Source organism: Lissotriton helveticus, chromosome 5_1 (assembly GCF_964261635.1).
Source record: "Lissotriton helveticus chromosome 5_1, aLisHel1.1, whole genome shotgun sequence".
In the NCBI taxonomy this organism is placed as follows: domain Eukaryota; kingdom Metazoa; phylum Chordata; class Amphibia; order Caudata; family Salamandridae; genus Lissotriton; species Lissotriton helveticus.
In genome coordinates this window covers 182194372-182215115 of record NC_136065.1, presented here as the reverse complement: position 1 = coordinate 182215115, position 20744 = coordinate 182194372, and the positions used below count along the sequence as shown (strand labels likewise).

General features: G+C 47.0%; 1 long non-coding RNA gene across 1 annotated transcript; it reads right to left on the bottom strand.

Annotated features, from left to right (window-relative positions):
• Nucleotides 1-15555: 15555 nt before the first annotated feature.
• On the bottom strand, nucleotides 15556-16817 carry LOC144753043 (uncharacterized). The gene is made up of 4 exons (XR_013594180.1): nucleotides 16718-16817; nucleotides 16502-16609; nucleotides 16219-16306; nucleotides 15556-15803 (listed from the first exon to the last, which is right to left on the bottom strand). It is a non-coding gene; the product is annotated as an uncharacterized LOC144753043 (long non-coding RNA).
• Between the last annotated feature and the right edge of the window lie 3927 nt (nucleotides 16818-20744).

The following is a 20744-nucleotide window of genomic DNA, read 5'->3' as shown; positions in this document are numbered from 1 at the left end:
TCAAAATGGTGTCGTCCAGGGTCTCTTGCCACATGGTCTCTGAAAAAGCCCCTTCCTCCCTAGCTGCCTTCCTTCCTTGGTGCAGCCTGGTGCCTGGCACCCAGTGATAGCTGCTGATGGATGAGCCTGTAGCCCCACCCATCTTCTCTTCATGGAGAGGAGGCCTTAGCTTGTGGAGGAAAGGTTATCAAACCATCCTTCTGAAGTCAGCCTCAACCAGGCCCTGGTTATGACTGACTCAGAGAAATGGATGACGCAAAAGCAGTACAAATATGACTTTGGACTCTGCAGAATACTCCATCTCACATCCGTTACAGCAGAGTGTAGTGCGTGTCTGGAATCTGTAGGCCTTAGGAAAGTAAAACCAGCCCATGTGCTCCCTATCCCCATAAGATAATAATGGAATAAACTCTGTAAAGCACACTGACTTTCCCTGGCATCTTTATTCCTACTGTATAAAGCCTATTCCATGTCACCACGCCATTCTGTATAAGACCTGCCACACCAGTTTATCTGCACCTGCTCCTTGGCTGCGCATGCTAGGAATCTCCCCTCAGCAGCCCCCACACACGTGCACACGCATGTACACATGTGTCTGCATGTAACCAGCCCAGTGTGCCTTACTCCAGCTGCTGCGCAGTGGCCTGGTCAAGCCAGGGGGATACCAGTAAAATCCCCATGCAGTCTCTTTCATTATAAGTTTACTGTGGGTGAGTCCCAACTTATGAGTCTCCCCCACAGTAGAAGCTCAACAATTAGGTGCTCAAAAAGCGAAAAATCTGGGCGGCCCATAGTGTCAGAACCACCTTCTAACAGAGAGGTATTGTTGGAAAGTGAGAATCTCCCCTTTCCAATTGTACCTTTGCCCAGTGAAACCCTTCTGGGGATCGCCACCACAGTAATGCAAACCCCAAGCAGGTATCCACCTGCTAGCCACCAGGGATAGGGGTATGGGCCAGTGGGCAAGTGCTTGTGCTCACCAAATGAGGACATTTATAGTGACAGTCTTACTGGCCCCGAGGAATCGTTCATTGGCATTGGTTTGATCCGTTCCTGAAACCGGAACTAGGCCTAGCCACACAAGAGGTGCAGCGTTTTTATCGGCACTAGTGAGGCTAGGCTAGGTGGTAGGAATGTTGTGGTTTCCTGCAGAATCTGGAAGTTTCCATCACTGAAATGTAGGGAAAATATGTGATTTCAGAGAAAGTTTGAGATTTGCCAAGCATTGTAGGTAAGACAACCTCATGGGAATCATGCAAGGCACATCAACCTGGACCTACCCAGGTGTCGAGTTTTCAAAACTGTGTGGTTTGCCACGCTTCCTTTAGTGCCGCTTGAGGCAGAGCCCAAAGTCCACAGCTACTCACTTTGCAAAAATAGGGCAGTTTTAAGTGAAATATGGTATGAATCCACATTGCATTGTGACCCATTTCCTCTCCCGGACACTAGGCTAACTCGCACAAGTGAGGTACCATTTTTATTGGAAGACTTAGGGGAAGGCTGGCTGGAAGGAAGTTTGTGGCTCCCCACAGATTCTAGAACTTCCCAACACAGAAACTTGAGGAAAATGCGTATTTTAATTCAAAGGTTGAAGTTTGCAAGGGATTCTGGGTAAACAAACCTAGTGAGAGCCAAGTAAGTCACCCTACTCTGGTTTTCCCTAGGTGTCTGATTTTGAAAAATGTCAGAGTTGCTAGATTTCCCTCGGTGCCGGCTGTGCTCGGGCCCAAAATACATCGCTACCCACTTTGCAAAAAAGGGGCAGTTTTAAGTGGAAACATGTGATGTATCCATGTTGCGTTTTGGGCCGTTTTCTGTTGCAGTCAATAGATCTACTCACATAAGTGAGGTATACCATTTTTATCGGGAGCCTCAGGAGGAATGCTTGGGGGAAGGATTTTTTGGCTCGCCACTGATTCCAGAACTTTCTATCACAGAAATTTGAGAATAATTTGTTTTTTTGTCAAAGTTTGAGGTTTGCAAGGGATTCTGGGGAAAAAAATGGAGAATGGCATACAAGGCACCCCACTCTGGATTCCCCAAGGTGTCTAGTTTTAAAAACATTTACAGGTTTGCTAGGTTCCCTAGGATCTGGCTGAGCTTGGGCCCAAAGTCCACACCTATCCAGTTTGCAAAAGCAGGGGCTGTTGTGAGGGGAAACATTTGATAATTCATGTTGCTTTTTGGGCCATTTCCTTCATAGGCACTAGGCCTACTCACACAAGTTGGGTGCCATTTTTATCGGGAGACTTGGTGAAATGCTGGGTGGAAGGAAGTTTGTGGCTCCCAAGAGATTCCAGAACTTTCCAGCACTGAAATGTGAGGAAAATGTGTTTACTCTTGGGGGCGGAGCTAGCAAGCTACAGAGATGGCCGCATAGTCCGTCGGCTCCTCTGCCGACATCACTATCCTTGACATTATCCTGTAGGTGGAGGTGCCTTTCGTAATGAAATTTGCCTGAAATTGTGACCGGACTGGATGGGGCACGCACTGTGAAACTTATAGCGCTGCAACTCGCCGACAAGTGCCGTTTTCGGACCCAGCGCATAGTGGATCGGAGCACAGTGGCCTGCCTGGCAATCTGAGGCGAGCGGCACCGGCCTTGCGACCAACTACTGCCTACGGCCACCACAGGTGCCTTTACCAGCTGCATATCGCCTGGCGGCCGAGAGTGCGGGACAGCAGTGAGGTGTGTGGCTGCGGGGGGCTGCGGCGTGGAGCCGGACACGCAGTGAGCTTGCTGGGACCTGGGGCGGCCGCGGACCATTACTCGAGGCCCCGGCTCTGGAGGGAGTTCTGAGCCTCGCGAACCTGAGGGATTCATCGCGTGGCTGTGCCGGCACTGAGATACTCTGCGACTGATCCCGCTGCTGTGGGGACCCGATGCCTGCCTGGAGCCCGGTGGGAGAGAGACTGGGCACTTGGAGGGACAGGTGGCGAATCTGTGAGGGGAAACACAGTCGGTGAGTGATCAGACGGCTGCGGCCCTGAAGTACTGAGCTGGACTGAGGCGCTACTTGGTCTCTCTGACGGTGCCTGAAATCGAGCCATTCCCGAGACATACCGAAGCGGAAGGGAAGTTCACGGGCGGACGTCGGACTGACGCAGAGTGGCGGTAAGGCCTACCGCCTGACTTTGCATGGTAACTCGGCGACCCTGCTTCAGCTGCGAGGGGCCCTGCCGGCGTGGGATATCCACCGGCTGGAGGATTGTGACTCGGCCCTTGTATTCTGGAGCGAGGGGGCCGGGCGCATTAGAATTGTGCACGCTCCGCACAGCAGGCTGAACCCGTGAAGAAACGGAGTGCTGCAGGTGGACACCTAACGGAGGTGGCGCAGATGGCGACCTGAGGCCTTGACATTGGTATAAGCGCACTGGCAGTGTCTAGGACCCGCAGCGCCATATTGGGTGCTGTTCTTTCTCTGCGGCCCTCTCCTGCTGGCCTTTGTATGGGTGGATATTGCGACCGACCTACCACAGACAGCCGGGCCCTTGAATTCACTATATATGGAAAGGAGTAAGTGGAACTTTGCGCACCCCCTGAGTCAGACTGCTCGACGGAGCTCGGTCCGGTGGCGCGACATGACCGCCCTATAAGAAGCACTTTTCCTTGGACGCAGAGACATCTCTTGGTAGGGGGAGAGTCCAACGTCGGTCCCTTTCTCCAAGGTAACTTCCTGCTCTGTATAAAGGACACAGAGAGAGACACCTGTGTGCTGACGCCCTTGGGAAGAGGCCGACCTGCGACACCATGAGCCGCCCAGACCGCACACAACCCAAACTGTCCTTTGATAATGCTAAAAAAACAAAGGCCACGGACCCCCCTTCAACTGAGATGGCGGATGGAGCTGGGAGCCTGGGAGATGGAGAGACGGTGGAGACAGATATCCGAGGCATACTACTAGCCATGGAGAAGAATTGACAAGGCGGTATCACCTCCCTCAGAGCAAAGATGGATGCGCTCACGTACCGAATGGACCGGATGGCGGTAAGGCTCGATAAACACGCCGAAGGCATAGACATGTCGGAAAGGAGACTGGTCGAGGTCGAGGAGGCGCAGACGACTCTGGACTCGGAACATAAACAACTCGGAAAAGTGATCCAAACTTTGCAGGACAAGGCAGAGGATTTGGAGGCGCGTTCGCGAAGATGCAATCTACGCATCACTGGCCTTCCAGAAAACACACAAACGGGAAACATGGAACTGTTTGTCGAATCTCTATTAAAGAAGCTCCTGGGGGATAACGTATTCTCGGAAATGTTCGTCATAGAGAGGGCCCACCGTTCTCTTGGACCTCGCCCGAAGCCGGGGGCCCCTCCACGGCCTATAGTGGCCAAGCTCCTGAATTATAGACTGGCTCGGGAGAAGCAACCACTAAACTATGAGGGATCCACGTTGTCATTGTTTCCGGATTTTACGGCAAGGGTCCAGGAAGCGAGGCGCCAATTTGTTCCCATGAAACGCCAACTTCGGGACATGGGGATCGACTATGCGATGCTGTACCCTGCACGGTTAAGGATCAACAGACAGGGGAGATCTACCATCTTCACGGATCCGAGGGCATTGCAGAAAGCCATGAAGATCTGGCACAGTGTCAACCGGAACGCTCCTGCAGAAGAAGAGAATGGGGATGTCGCTGACAGCCACATGGAGGAACAGGATTGAGGACGAGGTCTGCCCCTAAGGGAAGTATCAGTGCTAATGTGACTTTTGTTGAGTTGGGCCTCTGGCTTTATGGTTGTATGGGGATAGTGCTGATCTTGGCAGAAGCCTGTGAGAGACCTGTACCATACTGCGGCTACGCGAATCCTCAGAGGGGACTTGAGACGCAGAATGAAGGGGGAGGAGGGAGGTCTCCTTCACCGTAAATACTTTTGCAATCCCGTCCTGGTTGTAATCTCCCCTTTGGTATACCGTCTGAGAATGAGCCTATACCCAGAGATTTTACTGTGATACGGCAGCTCAGTTGGTAATGGGTAGCTACTGTACACTATGCATAACGAGAAAGCTGGCCGCCTACTGATCGACGTTGCTAGCGGGGGGAGCGGGGAGACTGAGTATCATAGAGGCAGAATGTTCTGGCCCCATGCCACGGCAGGCACAGTTATGTTTGTTCGGGGGGCACCACTTACCCACCTATTTTCATTATTCTTGGCAGAGGGGTGGGATACGGAGGCAAAGTTGAAGATTCGACATTGGTATAGACACGTCATGAGCGAGCTACCTACGCCCCTGTGTGTGATCCACGCCTTTCCTAATGACCTTATTTTCTGGGTGATTTATTTATGTTATGTATTCTGTTGGGTTTCGCTATTAGCATTGGGAGAAAAGGAAAGGGGAGAGGGGAGGGGGGTAATGTTACTAGCCTGTTTGCTGGGGAGGAAGAGAGGTAGGAGGTGGGGCTGGATGGGGTCCAGACCTGTTGGGATGTTTGATGGAGGTGGGGATTTTGTGCGCGGCCTTATTGGGGTTGGGCAAGCGTGGGTGGGGAGTAGGGCATTGCTGTATACCTTTGTTTCGTTGTTCTTTATGGAATTGGTTGACTGCAACAGAGATGTTGATTTGTTTTTTCACGAAAATAGGGAGGGAGGCAAGGCTTTACCTGGAATGTAGCACAGGTACCTTACCTAGCACATGCATTACACGATGGTTGCAATGTACATGGCATGGACAAGCTGCAATGGCCCAATCATACACACTATGGCTTCAGACATGACACAGCAAACTCTTGACACTGACACTATCACATTCCTGACATGGAATGTCCGAGGGTTGAACGATGATAGAAAGGTTCGACGAGTGCTCCAGTATCTCGCGAGGCACACTATAGATGTTGCACTACTTCAGGAGACACACCTGCCCCTGGACAGCCCGACCCTACGCTACAGGGGGTTGCATAACAACATACATGCAGCGGGGTTTACCTCTCACGCCAGAGGCGTACTGACGTGGGTTAATCCCAAAGCCTCTCTGACTTTAACTCCACTGGCTATGGATAGAGAGGGCCGATACGTGGTTTCGGAGTGCAGGGGGAAGGGGATGACATTCCACATTGTTAATTCTTATGGACCCAACTATGACTGCCCTACTTTTTTCACGGCGCCAGCTGGGAGAGTGCGCGACTTGTGTGGGGACTGAGTACTGTGGGGGGGTGACTTTAACATGGTACGACAGCCTAGATTAGACAGATCTGATGGCCCAGATCGACGTCCCTCAGCTTCAGCGGGAATCCTGAACACTGAAATGTTAAGGCTCGGTCTGCAGGACTTATGGCGCGCTAGACACTCAACACAGGGGGGTTACCCAGACTACTCAGCGCAGTACGACATCCACACTTGCATAGATTATTGGCTGATCAAGTCCCATCTCCTCCCCAGAGTGCAGGCGTGTAAGACGTTGCCCCGAACGTATTCTGACCACTCGCCAGTTTTATTCACTCTTAGCACTATGCTAAGTAAACCGCTGCCTTTCTCGTGGCGCTTCCCCCCTTACTCCCTACTGGATGATGCATTCCGGGAAGACCTTGCCACTGCCATAGAAGAATTCTTTGACAAAAATGTACGCTCAGTGGACTCCTTCCTGACGGTCTGGGAGACATTCAAGGCATATCTCCAAGGGGCGGCCATATCCAAGCATGCAGGGGTGTTGAAATCAATACGAGGCCAACTGTCTCTGCTTGAAAATAAACTTAGGGAGCTTGAAGAGAGTAGACTACGTGGCTCGAGGGATGACCTGCAGCGCGACCTTGCCCAAACGCTGCGAGAATACCATGAGGAGGCTGATGCGGAGGTAAAACATTTGGGAAAATACGCAGTTGCTAAATCATACGGTGAAGGGGAACGACCGGGCGCTGTAATGGCAAACATAGCGAGGCAGGGCAAACGAAGCACGCTCACTCCAACTTTACACTCCCCACAGACTGGGGATTTGATGCCGGAGGAACATGTAGCCACCCAATTTAGGGAATACTATGCCGTCTTATACGCCTCTAGAGGCCCGGCTCCGGAGGAGCGCATCCTAGCTTACTTGACGCATATACAGCTGCCGTGGCTGACTGATACGCATCACGCGTTTCTGGCTCGGCCCTTTGAAAGAGAAGAGGTTGTGTGGGCATTGTCCTCAATGAAAGCGGGCAGTGCCCCAGGCAGTGATGGCTTTCCAGCCTCCTTTTACAAAACCTACTCGGATTTGCTGATACCCCGTCTGCTGACGCTCGTGGAGCAGATTGCGGAAACGGGTGTAATGCCCCCCCACGATGAGGGAAGCTATTATAGTTGCTATTCTCAAGCGCGGGAATCCCCTCGAGGAATGCGCCTCTTATAGACCACTGTCTCTATTGAATGTGGACGCAAAGATCTTTGCAAAAATTATAGCGAATCGATTGAGCCCCCTAATTACTACTCTCGTGGCCCCGGAACAAGCGGGTTTCGTGCCCAACCGCAACCTCACCTACAACTTGCGCACAGTGTTTGCGGCATTTCAACATACTCGTCAGGACTTACCAGCCATTGCAGTATTTTTGGATATGGAAAAGGCTTTGGACTCCGTTGAATGGCCTTTTCTCCGACAGGTGCTTACTCGCATGGGTGTGGGAGAACTTTTCATACAACTAGTTAATACACTATACGCCTCCCCCACTGGGCGGGTCCGGATTGGATCTTTGACGACGGAGCCCTTCCTTGTGGGCCGCGGCACCAGGCAGGGATGCCCACTTTCGCCCCTCCTGTATGCACTTGTGGCGGAGCCCTTGGCTTGCGCCTTGAGAGAATATCATGGCCATCGTGGTATTCACTTCCCCACATACAATCTCATAGTGTCCACATATGCGGACGATACCTTACTGTACATCAGGAAGCCGGATGACAATCTCTTGATGGTTTTACGTGAGGTGGTACTCTTTAGCTCGCTCTCGGGGATCCATGTGAATTGGAGTAAGACAATAATGTTCCCCCTTACTCTAGCCACTAGACGGATCGATCCGGAGTATCCCATTCAATGAACCACGGATTCGGTTCGATACCTCGGAATACGGCTGCATAGGACTCCGAAGTGGTGCTTAGGGTAGAACTACGGGGTGGCTGTCTCCAAGCTGGAAGATGATGTGGAGAGATGGATTAAACTGCCTTTGTCCCTTATGGGCCGTATATCGCTATTGAAAATTATAGTGTTGCCCCGCTTCCTATTTCTTTTTCAATAACATTCCGATAGTCCTCTCGGGGGCTTTTTTCCGTCAGCTCCAGGCGCTAGTGCTCAGGCTAGCATGGGCTGGGAAGCAACCCAGAGTTGCATGGCATATACTCATTCGGCCCTATGAGGAGGGCGGCTTGCATGCTCCGGATCTAGAATTGTATTATTGAGCCGCTCAAGGGGCACATGCATACGGCTGGATTCATGGCCCAAAGGACGTTCCACACTTGAGGATTGAGGCGATAGTGGCGGCTCCGACCCCGCTGCCAGCCTTGATGTCTCGACCCAGGGATAGGCGTACCGGTATCTTTGACTCATTAAATGTTGTGACACATGCCTGGCACCACTTGATGGATGCTCAGGCTTGCTCTCTGTTGTACACACCAACTGCAAGCCTAGAGTGGTGTTCGTGGCTCCCCCCTTGCATGGACGGAGGCGTGATAAAGTCGCTACTCCAGTTTAAATTTGCTGAGGTGGGGGACTTGTTTAAGGATGGCAAGGCTCGCACCTGGGATGACGTGGTCTTAGACGGTGAGACAGACGCTCCTCTCCTACCGCGCTTTCAGTATCACAGACTCCGACAGGCCCTGCGAAACCTTCTAGGTGATGACATGTCGGAGCCTCAGACGGTGACGGCATATGAGTATGTCGTGGCGGCTAAAACACCGAATAAATTAGTCACCAACCTATATCGCATCACCCTAACTGAACGGACAATGGATTATACTAAACCCAGACTGGCGTGGCAGGCTGACTTGAGTGTGGACCTTACCGAGGACCACTGGAGATACTGCTGTGCCAACGTAAAGAAGATATCTATGAATGCGCGCCATCGCCTGACGCACTTCAAATTTTTTAATAGAGTCTATTACACCCCATAATGCTTATGTCGATATGGCCTACGGGAGAACTCGAGCTGTGAGAGATGCGGGGAACTGACAGCAGATTTTCTGCATCTGGCTTGGTGGTGCCCACAGATAGCGTCCTTCCGGTGCGCAGTTTACAGGGAAGTGAACGCAACCACTGACTTATCTTTGACTCCATCGCCACTGCTGGCTATATTGGGGTACTCTAAGGACATAATACCCGCGAAGTGGAGGCTAGTAGATATGGCCTTCTTGGTCGCGAAGAGGTGCGTAGCATCCCACTGGAGGCGGGGCCCGGCCCCGACATTGTCCAAATGGTCGAACGATATGTTATTCTGCTGCACGCAAACGGACCTATATAGTGACCTGCTTCCCCCAAGGAATCATCCCAAAAATTACTGGGCACTGTATCTGGAGAGGATATTGGCACAGAGTGTAGATGACCGAAGCGATACGCAGGCACCTACTGGGCTGGCAGGAGGATCAGATGACGCATGACTCAGAGACTACAGTTACTCCACATCCAGATTAAAGTTGCTGCTGGTGAACTTGGAACCGTAGAGGGGTGATCTGCTGCAGTGCGAATGGAGGGGAATGTTGTTTATACACGTGATGACATTGCTGATTGTCTTGAAGAACTTTATTATGCCTCTAGAATTGCTGTGTAAGTACTGCGGTTTGCTACTAACCTTATTGCAATGTATATGATAACCTATTTTTTTGAAATGCCAATAAAATCTCTAATAAAAAAAATAATTAAAAAAATGTGTTTACTCTTATTCAAGTATTGAAGTTTGCAAGGGATTCTGGGTCATAAACAATGGTGGGAGTGGTAAATCACCCTCACTTTGGTTTCCCCAAGGTGTCTAGTTTTCAAAAAGAGGCAGGTTTGCTAGGTTTACCTAGGTACCGGCTGAACTCAGTTCCAAAATCCACAGCTACCCACATCGAAATAAATTATCAGTTTTTATTGGTCAAATGTGATGCATCCATGTTGTATTTTGGCCTGTTTCCTCTCACAGGGACTAGACCTATTCTCGCAAGAGAGGCACCGGTTTTTATTAGAAGATTTGTGGGAGCATAGAATAGTTAAACATGTGTTATTAACAATTGTATTTTGCTGCATTTGTACCTTTCAAATGTAAGCCAGTGTGTAAGAAATAAAACATTTTGGAAAAGTACCCTTTAATTATATGCTAGTACGGTTAACCAATAATTCAGAAATATACAAAAAACCACTGCTTCTAAACTCCACATCTTGTCCATTTCAGAAATCTCTAGGTTTCTTGGGTAACCATTTTTCACTTTGCACATTTCAACATGTGAATTGGTCTTTACTAGGTACACAATGAAAAACCTTTGTATGATGCAGCTCAGTTGTTGGCTCTGGGTACCTTGGTTTCTTGGCGAACCTGATGTCCATATATAGCCCCACAACTAGAAGAGCTTAGCAGATGTAATGCTATATTGCTTTGGTAAATTCACCATTGTGACAAAAAGTTCCAGATGAAAATGTTGTCACAAGTGGCCATTTTTTCCTACTCATGTTCAATATTTCTTTACTTCAACAGCTAATTTCTTGAGGAAAACCTTGAATGATCTATACAAATGACTTGCTACATTCAGAATTTTGTCTAGTTGTCTGAAATGTATAGCTTTCCCGAATCACACAAGGGTTTCACACTGTTTCCACCCCAAGCTGTAAGTTAGTTAGGAGCACACAAATATAGGAATACTGGGCTACCTCTTTGAAAAATACCAAAAATGTTGTAAGGAAATTGATTTTTATTCAGTTCTGCATGTTCCTGAAAGCTGGAAAATGGTGACTTTAGAACAGAAAAACAATTCTTGATGCCATTTGTAGGTAAAAAAGGAATTTTTTTATCCAGAGCACTTTTTTTCCTAATTTTCCCATAAACTCATAATGTAGCTGTGTTTTGCCCAGTCTCTCGGTTCCCTCCTGGGAAATCCACAAACTCTCAGTAGCTTTAGAATCCAGAGGATGATGGAAAAAAGGACACCTATTTGGCGTGTATACCATATGTACCCCAAATAGCCAAAAAGAGGTTCAGTACTGGCCGGGGTAAAAGGCCCAGCAGTTAAGGGGTTAATAATACCAACAAGCATAATAATAATAAAAATATTGTTGTGTTGTTTATGTTCTTAGTGTTATTTGTATGGCATCAGTCTTCCAACTCCTGCCGCAAAGGTCACTCTAGCCCACCAGAAACTGAACTAATGGGACATGCTGGACCAACCTCTTTTTATGTCACTGGCACAATCCATGAGATCTAGCTTCCCGAAAGATCCGCTCCCTTCAGCTAAGTTCAGCACCCTGGATCTGGACATTATGCAGCTTTGGATGGGACTTATCAATTCTTCCTTACAGGAGGAGCACGTTCCAAAGCCCCTATTGAATAAACCTAATTTGGATCCTTCCAACTGGTCCAACAATATAGCCATTTCTGTGCTCCCTATTCTGTCTGAAACCATGAAAAAAGCATGGAGAAACATGTCACTCTTCATTTTTGTGGAGTCATAATACTCTCTACATTCCTCTAAGTCAGGCTTTAGAGTAGAACACAGCACTGAGTGCACCATTCTATGAGTCACAGAACATCATAGGCGACTCCTGGATATATGCGAGATGGCAGCATTGTTCCTACCAGATCTTAGCACTGCGCTCGACACACATGTTACTCTTTTCGAGAGACTGACCAATGTGGGTCTCCAAGGATCAGCTTTATTCTGGAATACATCCTTTTTAAAGGATCAAACTTTCCTGGTTTCCTCTGCCAACGTCTGGTTCACATAACATGTCCTCACTTCAGGTGTTTCCCAAGGCTCAGCCTTAATCCTGGCACTATTCAACATCTATGTCCGCCTACTTGCTGACCTGGTTGAAAGCTGTGGCCTCACAATGTTCTCCTATGCGGATGATACAGAATTCACCTTTTCTTTGACATCCACTCAGGATATCTCATAATCTCTGCCGTGATTAAACAAAATGTCCACCCACATTCATATTGGCAGGTGGACAATGGATTTAGAGGTATGGATACTCTGTTGCCAGTGTGGCAGAGTATCCATACAGCCAAAATATAAATCAGGCCCTTAGTCTGACGACAGAGAAAGGAACGACTCCAAAGAGATTAACTCTTAAATGTAGTAGTGTAGTGAAGTGTAGTTATGTAGTATGGTGTGATTATTTAAATAATAGTGTATATATTGATGGGTTATTCATTTGCCAAGAGCAGCTGTTTTTGAAAATTAACTCCTCTTGGATTACATTGAATGCATGGGTTAATATGTAGTTTGTAATATTATGGTATATCAACATGTAGGATAGTGAACCATGCTAGTCGCATATGCATCTGCGGCAATCTGCTCTCACATGGGGGATTTGGGGGGAGCCACGCCAAAAAAAACTTTCTTTATTAATTTGTTCTTACAATCCACATATCACTTTCATAAACAGAAACAATTACAAAACACTTCCACCTCAGCCGAGGTAGTGAACCAGCCCAGCTTTAAATTCAGGGATTCAGTCCAATGTGCCGTCCTTTGGGCGTTGTTCAAGCCTTCACAGACTACTTTATTTCTTGGCATTGCTGCACCTTATCTTAGCTCTAACCAACCTAATCTTCTCCCACCCCAACTCTCCCCAACCCCCCTCAAAAACGCCCTCCTCCTCCTCCCCATCCCCTCCCCCCCACTGGGTCTGTCAAAGTAGAGGTCCATGTAACTCAATGTTCGGTCGGGGACTCCACATTCCTCTCCTCTTGGCTGGGGGCTAGCCCCCCACTGGCAATCACCTCCCCCTGGGATCCACCCACGCCAGCAATACCTCAGGTAATTTAGCATCTCTTCTAGTGGCCCGCATATGCCCCTCTTTGGCCAGAGCCCATTCCCTTGAATCAGTTTTCCATTTCTCCAGTGAGGGCCCCTGTTGTGTAAACCAGTGAATCGCGATGCGCCGTCTAGCTATTACAAGCCCCAGTACCGAAAACCGCCTACTAGTCTTACGTTTAGCATCCTGTGGGATCAAGCCCAGAAGACAGTGCTGCGTGTCCATGTCAATCCGCCTCCCCGTAATCCTAATCATGTGTTCTAGGACCGCTCCCCATTACGTCTGAATGATTGAACAGGTCCATACCATATGCAGGAAGTCCACCGGGGCGTGGCGACATCTAAGGCAGTGTGGCTCTATAGAGTTGTCAATGACGTCAAGCTGCCTGGGTAAGAGATAGGTCATGATTACCATGTTATACTGGATTTGTTTGAATCAACTGCATACCGACACCTTCTGCACACTCTCATGTATCTTTTCCCAGTGATCTCCTGCGGACACACCTGCTTCCACTTCTCCTCTACCTCTAGGGGCCCATTCTTTTTATCCTCCCTTAGTGCCCTATAGTGGTGGGTGACAAACTTCCGCCCCCCGGCCATGGTGATCATGGTGACCAGTGTATGTGTGTGCTCTGGAGCTTCTGGGAAGGAAGGCCACAACTGCCGCGCTGTTGCCGCTATTTTTGCATACTGTAGGAATTGCCCTGCTCCTAACTCAAAGGTGGCCACTGCCTCCTGATAGGTGATAAATTTGTTATCCGGATAGAGGTCCGATAACATAAGGCAACCCCCATCCTTCCACATATCGAAGGACATAACCCTCTCAATTTGAGCGAAGGCCAGCATAAGCCAAAAATCAACCTCAGGGGCAAACGGCCAGGCCCGGATAAGTCTGTGAGCTACTCTATTCCATATCCCGGCTAATAGCTGCACCAATGGGGGACTGCGCTCTCATCTCCCCCCTGCCCACCAGAGAAAAGTTCCCAGCTGCTGATCCCCACAGGAGCCCGCCAGCAAGGACCTCTCCCAGGAGGGGTCCGTATCTAGCCAGGCGATGGAGTGTTGGAGTTGCGAGGCAAAGTAGTAGAGCTCCATATCTGGGATTTCCAAGCCTCCCCTACCCCATCTACGTTTCATTACCTCCAGGCTAACCCGACTCCGCTTGCTGCTCCACAGCAACGGAGTAATTAGTGTGTCCTTGAACACCCAATGCGGCAGTTCAAAGAAGGCACCCTGCATTTTGAATAGGCAGCAGTAGGACTCCATTTCCCAGCACCACTCCCGGCGCATAGGGTCAGCGTCAGAGAGCTCTGCGCCGCAGTCAGCCACCAGCCCTTAAAACTGCGCAGCGCCTCCCGCAGCGCGGGAAGCGCGCGGGCGAAGCCCGGGCCAAGGGCGGGCCCGTCCTTGCCCGTCATAGCCCGGAAGAGGCTGGGCTGGGCCACCCCCCCTGCTGCCTGCATACAGAACATTGGACTCGTCCACCCTTGACGTGGCTAAGGTACTCTTAAGACGCTCTATAGACTATTATTGGCACCAGGCAGTATTTTTAAAATTTAGCCCATCGATTTTGCTCGATTTAGATCATATCATTACCCGTTAAGGGGTGGGAGCTTCTCTTGGGCTTGGATCTATTCTCCATTAATTAGCTAACATGGGCAAAAGGAAAATTGCGGACCCTGTAAGCGGGTTACCTGGTGCAAATGGAGGGGCGGCCAAAAGGAAAAAGGCAAAGAAGGGCTCTAATAACCCCGGCATTTCTTTGTCACTTGAAAGAATTGAGACCCTCGTAGCTGAGTGTGGGGATATCTTGTCTTTGGATCCCACCAAGCCCTCTGCACCTACAGGCAAATCTATTTTATGTAGCCCACAACATACAAGTCCTACTCGAGCAGTAACTGTACCCTCGATGTTTCAAAAACCGTCAGCTAAACAAACCGAAGCCAGGAGTGAGCACATAACAACTTCGAACCATGTACCTTTGGAGCCTATGGTAATTTCCTGCACTAATCGCTTTTCGCTTTTAGCTGAAACTCTAGCTATACTTGAAGATGCAGGGAAGGAAGTAGTTCCCAGAAACTCCATAACCGATGGGACATTGGGGGCAAATCCTGATACAGGAAGTTTACATGATGTTTCCCAATCAATTGCCTCTCTTAGAGCAGAAATAGGAGAATTAAAGTTGATAATGCATGAATTACTGGGTGCTGTAAATAAATATCCTATTGGTCCCTCAGTCAGGGGCATTGACCTTAAAGATTATAGAGAGGTGGGGAGGGATAAAAATAAGCTGATCCCTAATGGTAACAATGCGAAAACTCCTAATGTAAGTAACATACACACGATAGAGAGCACCACTAGACATCAGAATAGACAAGTGGATCATAATATAAATAAACCATCCCAACAGTTGTCTGTTGAGAATGTTTCCCGCAATAAGAACATGAGAGGGAGGTTCCCATAACTCTAATGGACTAAGACGTTCAAAGACATTTAGAAGATTGCCCACAAAAACGTTGTGAAATATCAAATCATTTTATTTTATTTTCATATATTTCTTAATAGGAAAGAATTCATAAAAAAGTGTTCATTTGTTCAAATAGATTTTTTCATAATCTTAGAATACATTTACTATAACAATATTAGCCCAGCACAAGAAGCAATAAAACATTATATACAAAACCCACTCAAACTCTCAGGCATACACACATTCAGCCATCATCAAATACATCAAAAACGAAAACTGTGAACACATTTAAGACCAACAAACAGAAGAAAGCGCCGACGCGCGTTTCGGAAAAAGTGCCAACAGTAAGTATTCCTTCATCAGGGCGCAGGTAGAGATTGATTATATTTTCCTTTCAATTTTGCTGGGCAACAGGTTGCAAAGCATGGCGTTTCTGTGGGCAAAAGGGCAAAAGATATAATTTCAAATGATAAGGGGGGGAAGGGGAGGAGGCTGGTCATCAGTGTAACATAACACATATATACATATTTACATATTAAACATTTTTTACACTCGCACAGCACTGTCTAGTAGGCAAAAGGGACAAAAGGTTTTCATAGTGAGATATAGTGTGGAACTAATAGTCCTATCGAACAAGATACCAATAAGGGAGAACGAAATATAAATATTGGACACACAGTCTCTCAACTAGCAATCCACTCCTGATGGCCCGGTAAGCAATGGCTCTAAAATTAAAAGTGTCAACAGAACAGGGGAAGATAGAGGAACAGACAGGGACAGTACCTCGAATTCCTTTCCATAGTATAATATCTAACAAACATGTTACCACACAGAGATAAGTAGCTCACCTCTTGAAACGACCCACGTCCAATTTCAAAAGGGCGGGCTGGAATAGAAAGCCTCTAAATGCATGTAGATATACCAGAATACGAAATACTGTAAGGGGGAGGAAAACGCGTTAGGCTTTAAACCCTTCAAGACATAATATATATGCTGGCAGAGGATATAGAAATTACAATATACAGTATACAGAGGCTCATTAAGACTACGATCTGTGCATCCAAAAGTAAAGCTAGATAGAATACGTTAACTTAAGGGATTAGAACAAGAGCATAAGTACGCAAAAAATACCTCCAAGATTTCAGAAAGAATGTGTATAAATCCAGGTACAGCAGGTCGGTAGTATAGGGACCCCAGAAGAGGTCACATGGAGTATTACAGTCCGTGCTTACAACATTTCTGAAACAAGAATAAGTATTTCTGTAGTTATATTGAAATAAAACAGCACATGGAGAACCAACCCGTTACTCAGGATAGGCGTGCTGCACAAAAAAAAAAAAAACTTACTCGAGCAAGCTGTAATGAGTCCCGTGTGATGCTTAAGCGTGAAGAACAGCTACGGATGGGCTGATTTAAAAGAATAAACAGTCTTCTGCTCTGACAGGTTCTCTGAAAAATACAGAGCGGGAGATTAGTTGGAGAGGTGACGACTTGCAAAATAGCATCGACGCTCGGTAAGAAGGACTGCATTTCCTTCCAGGCAACAACTTACTTAAGAGCTGTCATGCGGTCTATCCAAACGGTCTACTGCCTTCTTCGTCCGGGTGTGGGGAATGGCCAGGAGTGGCGCCTGTTTTTAAAACCCATTCGCACTAGGTTAATCCTCTTCACCTGATAACCTCGCTAGAACGGTGATCGGCGTCTTCAAGAGATAAGCACAGCTGAGCTCTCGCAACTACAGTGGGGTAAAATAAACATAGTACAAATGACAAAAGCAATTAAACAGACAGAAGCAGATTCTTGGGTATTTTTCTTGTATTAGCAAGACGATGGTTAAGTGTGTCCTGACTTGAAGAACAATCACAGTTTGCCGACACGTGTTTCGTCGTGCTTCGGTGAGTCAACACGACTCTTCAGGGCTTGAGGCTCAGCTCGGGTTAAGTGAGTTGAGATTAGTCTGGTACTCGTAGTGGCGTTCACTGCATAGGCATATCCATAGAAATGCTATTTTACAGGAATGGTTCGTCAGGTTAAGTAGGGAGCAAGAAATTAATCTTGCTCTGTGTCTCGCCCAATAGGGTAGATAAAAGATTTCAAAATTCAAGCTTAATACGGGTAGGTATTAAGCTGTACCGGGAGGGGATCCACCTGCTGAGATGTTTTGGAAACGGGTGCGTTTTCAAATCTCGACGTGCAGGAGTGCGGTATCCCTCCTCTGTTATTTCCCGGTCGCCGTGTTTCGAAAGACGGCGACCGGGAAATAACAGAGGAGGGATACCGCACTCCTGCACGTCGAGATTTGAAAACGCACCCGTTTCCAAAACATCTCAGCAGGTGGATCCCCTCCCGGTACAGCTTAATACCTACCCGTTATAAGCTTGAATTTTGAAATCTTTTATCTACCCTATTGGGCGAGACACAGAAGCAAGATTAATTTCTTGCTCCCTACTTAACCTGACGAACCATTCCTGTAAAATAGCATTTCTATGGATATGCCTATGCAGTGAACGTCACTACGAGTACCAGACTAATCTCAACTCACTTAACCCGAGCTGAGCCTCAAGCCCTGAAGAGTCGTGTTGACTCACCGAAGCACAACGAAACACGTGTCGGCAAACTGTGATTGTTCTTCAAGTCTGGACACACTTAACCATCGTCTTGCTAATACAAGAAAAATACCCAAGAATCTGCTTCTGTCTGTTTTATTGCTTTTGTCATTTGTACTATGTTTATTTTACCCCACTGTAGTTGCGAGAGCTCAGCTGTGCATATGTTGTTAAGTCTTTGACTTTTTTAGACGGTTAAGGGCTTTTTTCCGTCTGCTCTTTACGCACTACTCACATACTTATTTACACCACACACTGTAACGTAGAATTTGAGGCAGAGCGCCCTTAGTATCTGAAATCTCCTAAAAAACCCTATACAGCTGGCGTCTTCAAGAGATAAACAGAGGGCGCAAAGGCGGACTTACGAATTCCCAAACGTGCATAACGATAGAAAGGGGACTAACGAAACTCGGAGTCTCTTACTAAACATAAAAAAGATACTCGTAATAATGAATTGGGTGTAGGAAAAAGAAAAAGGAAATATTTGCAGATAAAACGAAAAAACGAAGGAACAATAAAGGGATAAACAAAAAATTAATAAAATACACTAAAAAGTAGTTATTAGAAAAACTATGCCGAAAATGTAAATAAGATGATAGGAAACAAATCTAGGAAGACTACTGTATAGCGTTTTCCCAGGGAATAGACTCATTTAACCCGGAGACAGCCGTCTCCATAGTGAAGATCCAAAAAACTTCCCTTTTACCTCTAAGGGTATCAGTGTTACCATCTTTGGGACTGTGTATCCTTTCAAGGATCAACCACTTGAGGTCTTCGATTTTGTGGCCCATTTCATTCCAATGGGCCACCAAAGGAGCTCCCAGATCCGAGAGTTTCTGATGCATGATTTGTGTTCGGAAAATCGTAGACGAAATTCCCTACCTGTTTCTCCGACATACCCTTTTGAGCAGGGGCAGGTAAGTAAATATATCAAATTGCTAGACTTACAGTTAAACATCTCCTTAAACTTGATACTTCTTTTACCCCATTTAAGCTCGGGGGTACAGATCACTTGGTCGCACGCGTGGCAGCCGCCACACCTGTGACTACCCAGAATAGGATTAGCTCCTGTAATGCTTTTTTGGACACGACCTATAGGATCCGAAGTAGACGCCCTAACTAAGAAATTTCTCAGGTTCTTATTGCGTCGAAACGCAAAAATAGGTTTGTCTAGTTTATCAGATGTTTTATCTAAGTTGAGAAGGTGCCAGTGCGAGTTAATCACAAACCTTAGTTTGTCATTAAAATTTGAGTGAGAAGAGATCATGACGAGCTTGTCATCCACTCTTTTGTCTTATGGTATCAAGAGGTTTTCCCTGTTGTAATATTTGGCCCTCTTGTAAGAGTCCCTAATAAGTCGCTTAGGGTAGCCTCTGTCTATGAAATTATTTTTCATTATTCCTGCATGATGTTCAAAGTTGTTTAAGTCAGAACAATTTCGACGAAATCTAAGAAATTGGCTAAAAGGAATGTTATTTCTTTGGCTGCGGGGGTGGAAACTATCATACATAAGCAAAGTTTTGCGTGCAGATGGTTTCGTATAAAGAGATACTTCTAAAAGGTTGTTGTTTTCAAAGATCCACACATCAAGAAATTCTATTTTCTTGGCACTGATGTTGGTGCTGAATTTAAGATGGGGATCACAGAGATTAATCCACAGGGTGAATTCATTCAGCTGTTCTAGGGAGCCTTGCCAGATAAAGAAGATATCATCTATATACCTGTTGTACTGAGTGACATTTTCAAAGAAAGGAGCAACTTCATTATAGATGTGCTTCTCTTCGAACATCCCCATGTAAGCATTTGCTACATTGGGGGCACATGCAGCTCCCATGCTGATTCCCAATATTTGCTTATAGATGTTCTTATCGAATTCAAAGAAGTTCTCTTTAAGCACTACAGCAAGACACTCAAGTACAAAGAGTTTTTCAAATCTACAGTTAGTCCCGTCAAGCATTTTTTTTGACAGCTTTAAGTGCGGCTTCTTGCGGAATATTAGAGTAAAGCGCCTCAATATCCATTGTGACAAGAAGGTCTGTCTGAGGATTAAAATTGAGGCCTTCAATCTTAGAGATCAAATGTCCGGTATCTCGGACATAGACCGAGAGCTGACAAATGATGGGTGCTAAACATGCATCGACAAATTTTGAAAGTGGTTCTGTCAAAGACCCAATCGTCGACACAATGGGCCTGAATGGGGGTTCCCTCAAATTTTTGTGCAGTTTAGGGAGTCCGTACATAACCGGTATTTTGTAAAAGGTTTTGTTAAAAAAATCGAATTCCTGACTGCAGATGGACCCCCTGGATAAAGCACCGTTAGTAATGTCAAAGATTTTTGTCATAATTCTTCTCGCTGGATAGTTATTCACATTATTCAAATTTTCTGGACAGTTAAGCATGGACAGTATACGTTCCTTATAAGTAGCGTTGTCTAGCAGCGCTATCCCTCCTCCCTTATCACAGGGTTTAACAATGAGGGAGTTGTCAGCTGACAACTTCTTGAGTGCCTGCTATTCATCATAACTAAGGTTATACGATGGTTTAGGAACATATTTGGCGAGACTCTGAATTTTGATACTCACTGCTTTCTCAAACACACCCACCTCTGGGCCGACCTGTTCCAGAGATGGTGTGAAAACTGAAGGTGGTCGGAACCCTGAGATATTATTGGATGGTCCCATCTCCTTATTCATAAAGAACTTCTTAAGTCTGATTTTGCGGTAAAAAGATTGAAGGTCTCTATGAAGCTCGAACAGGTTGAATGGAGC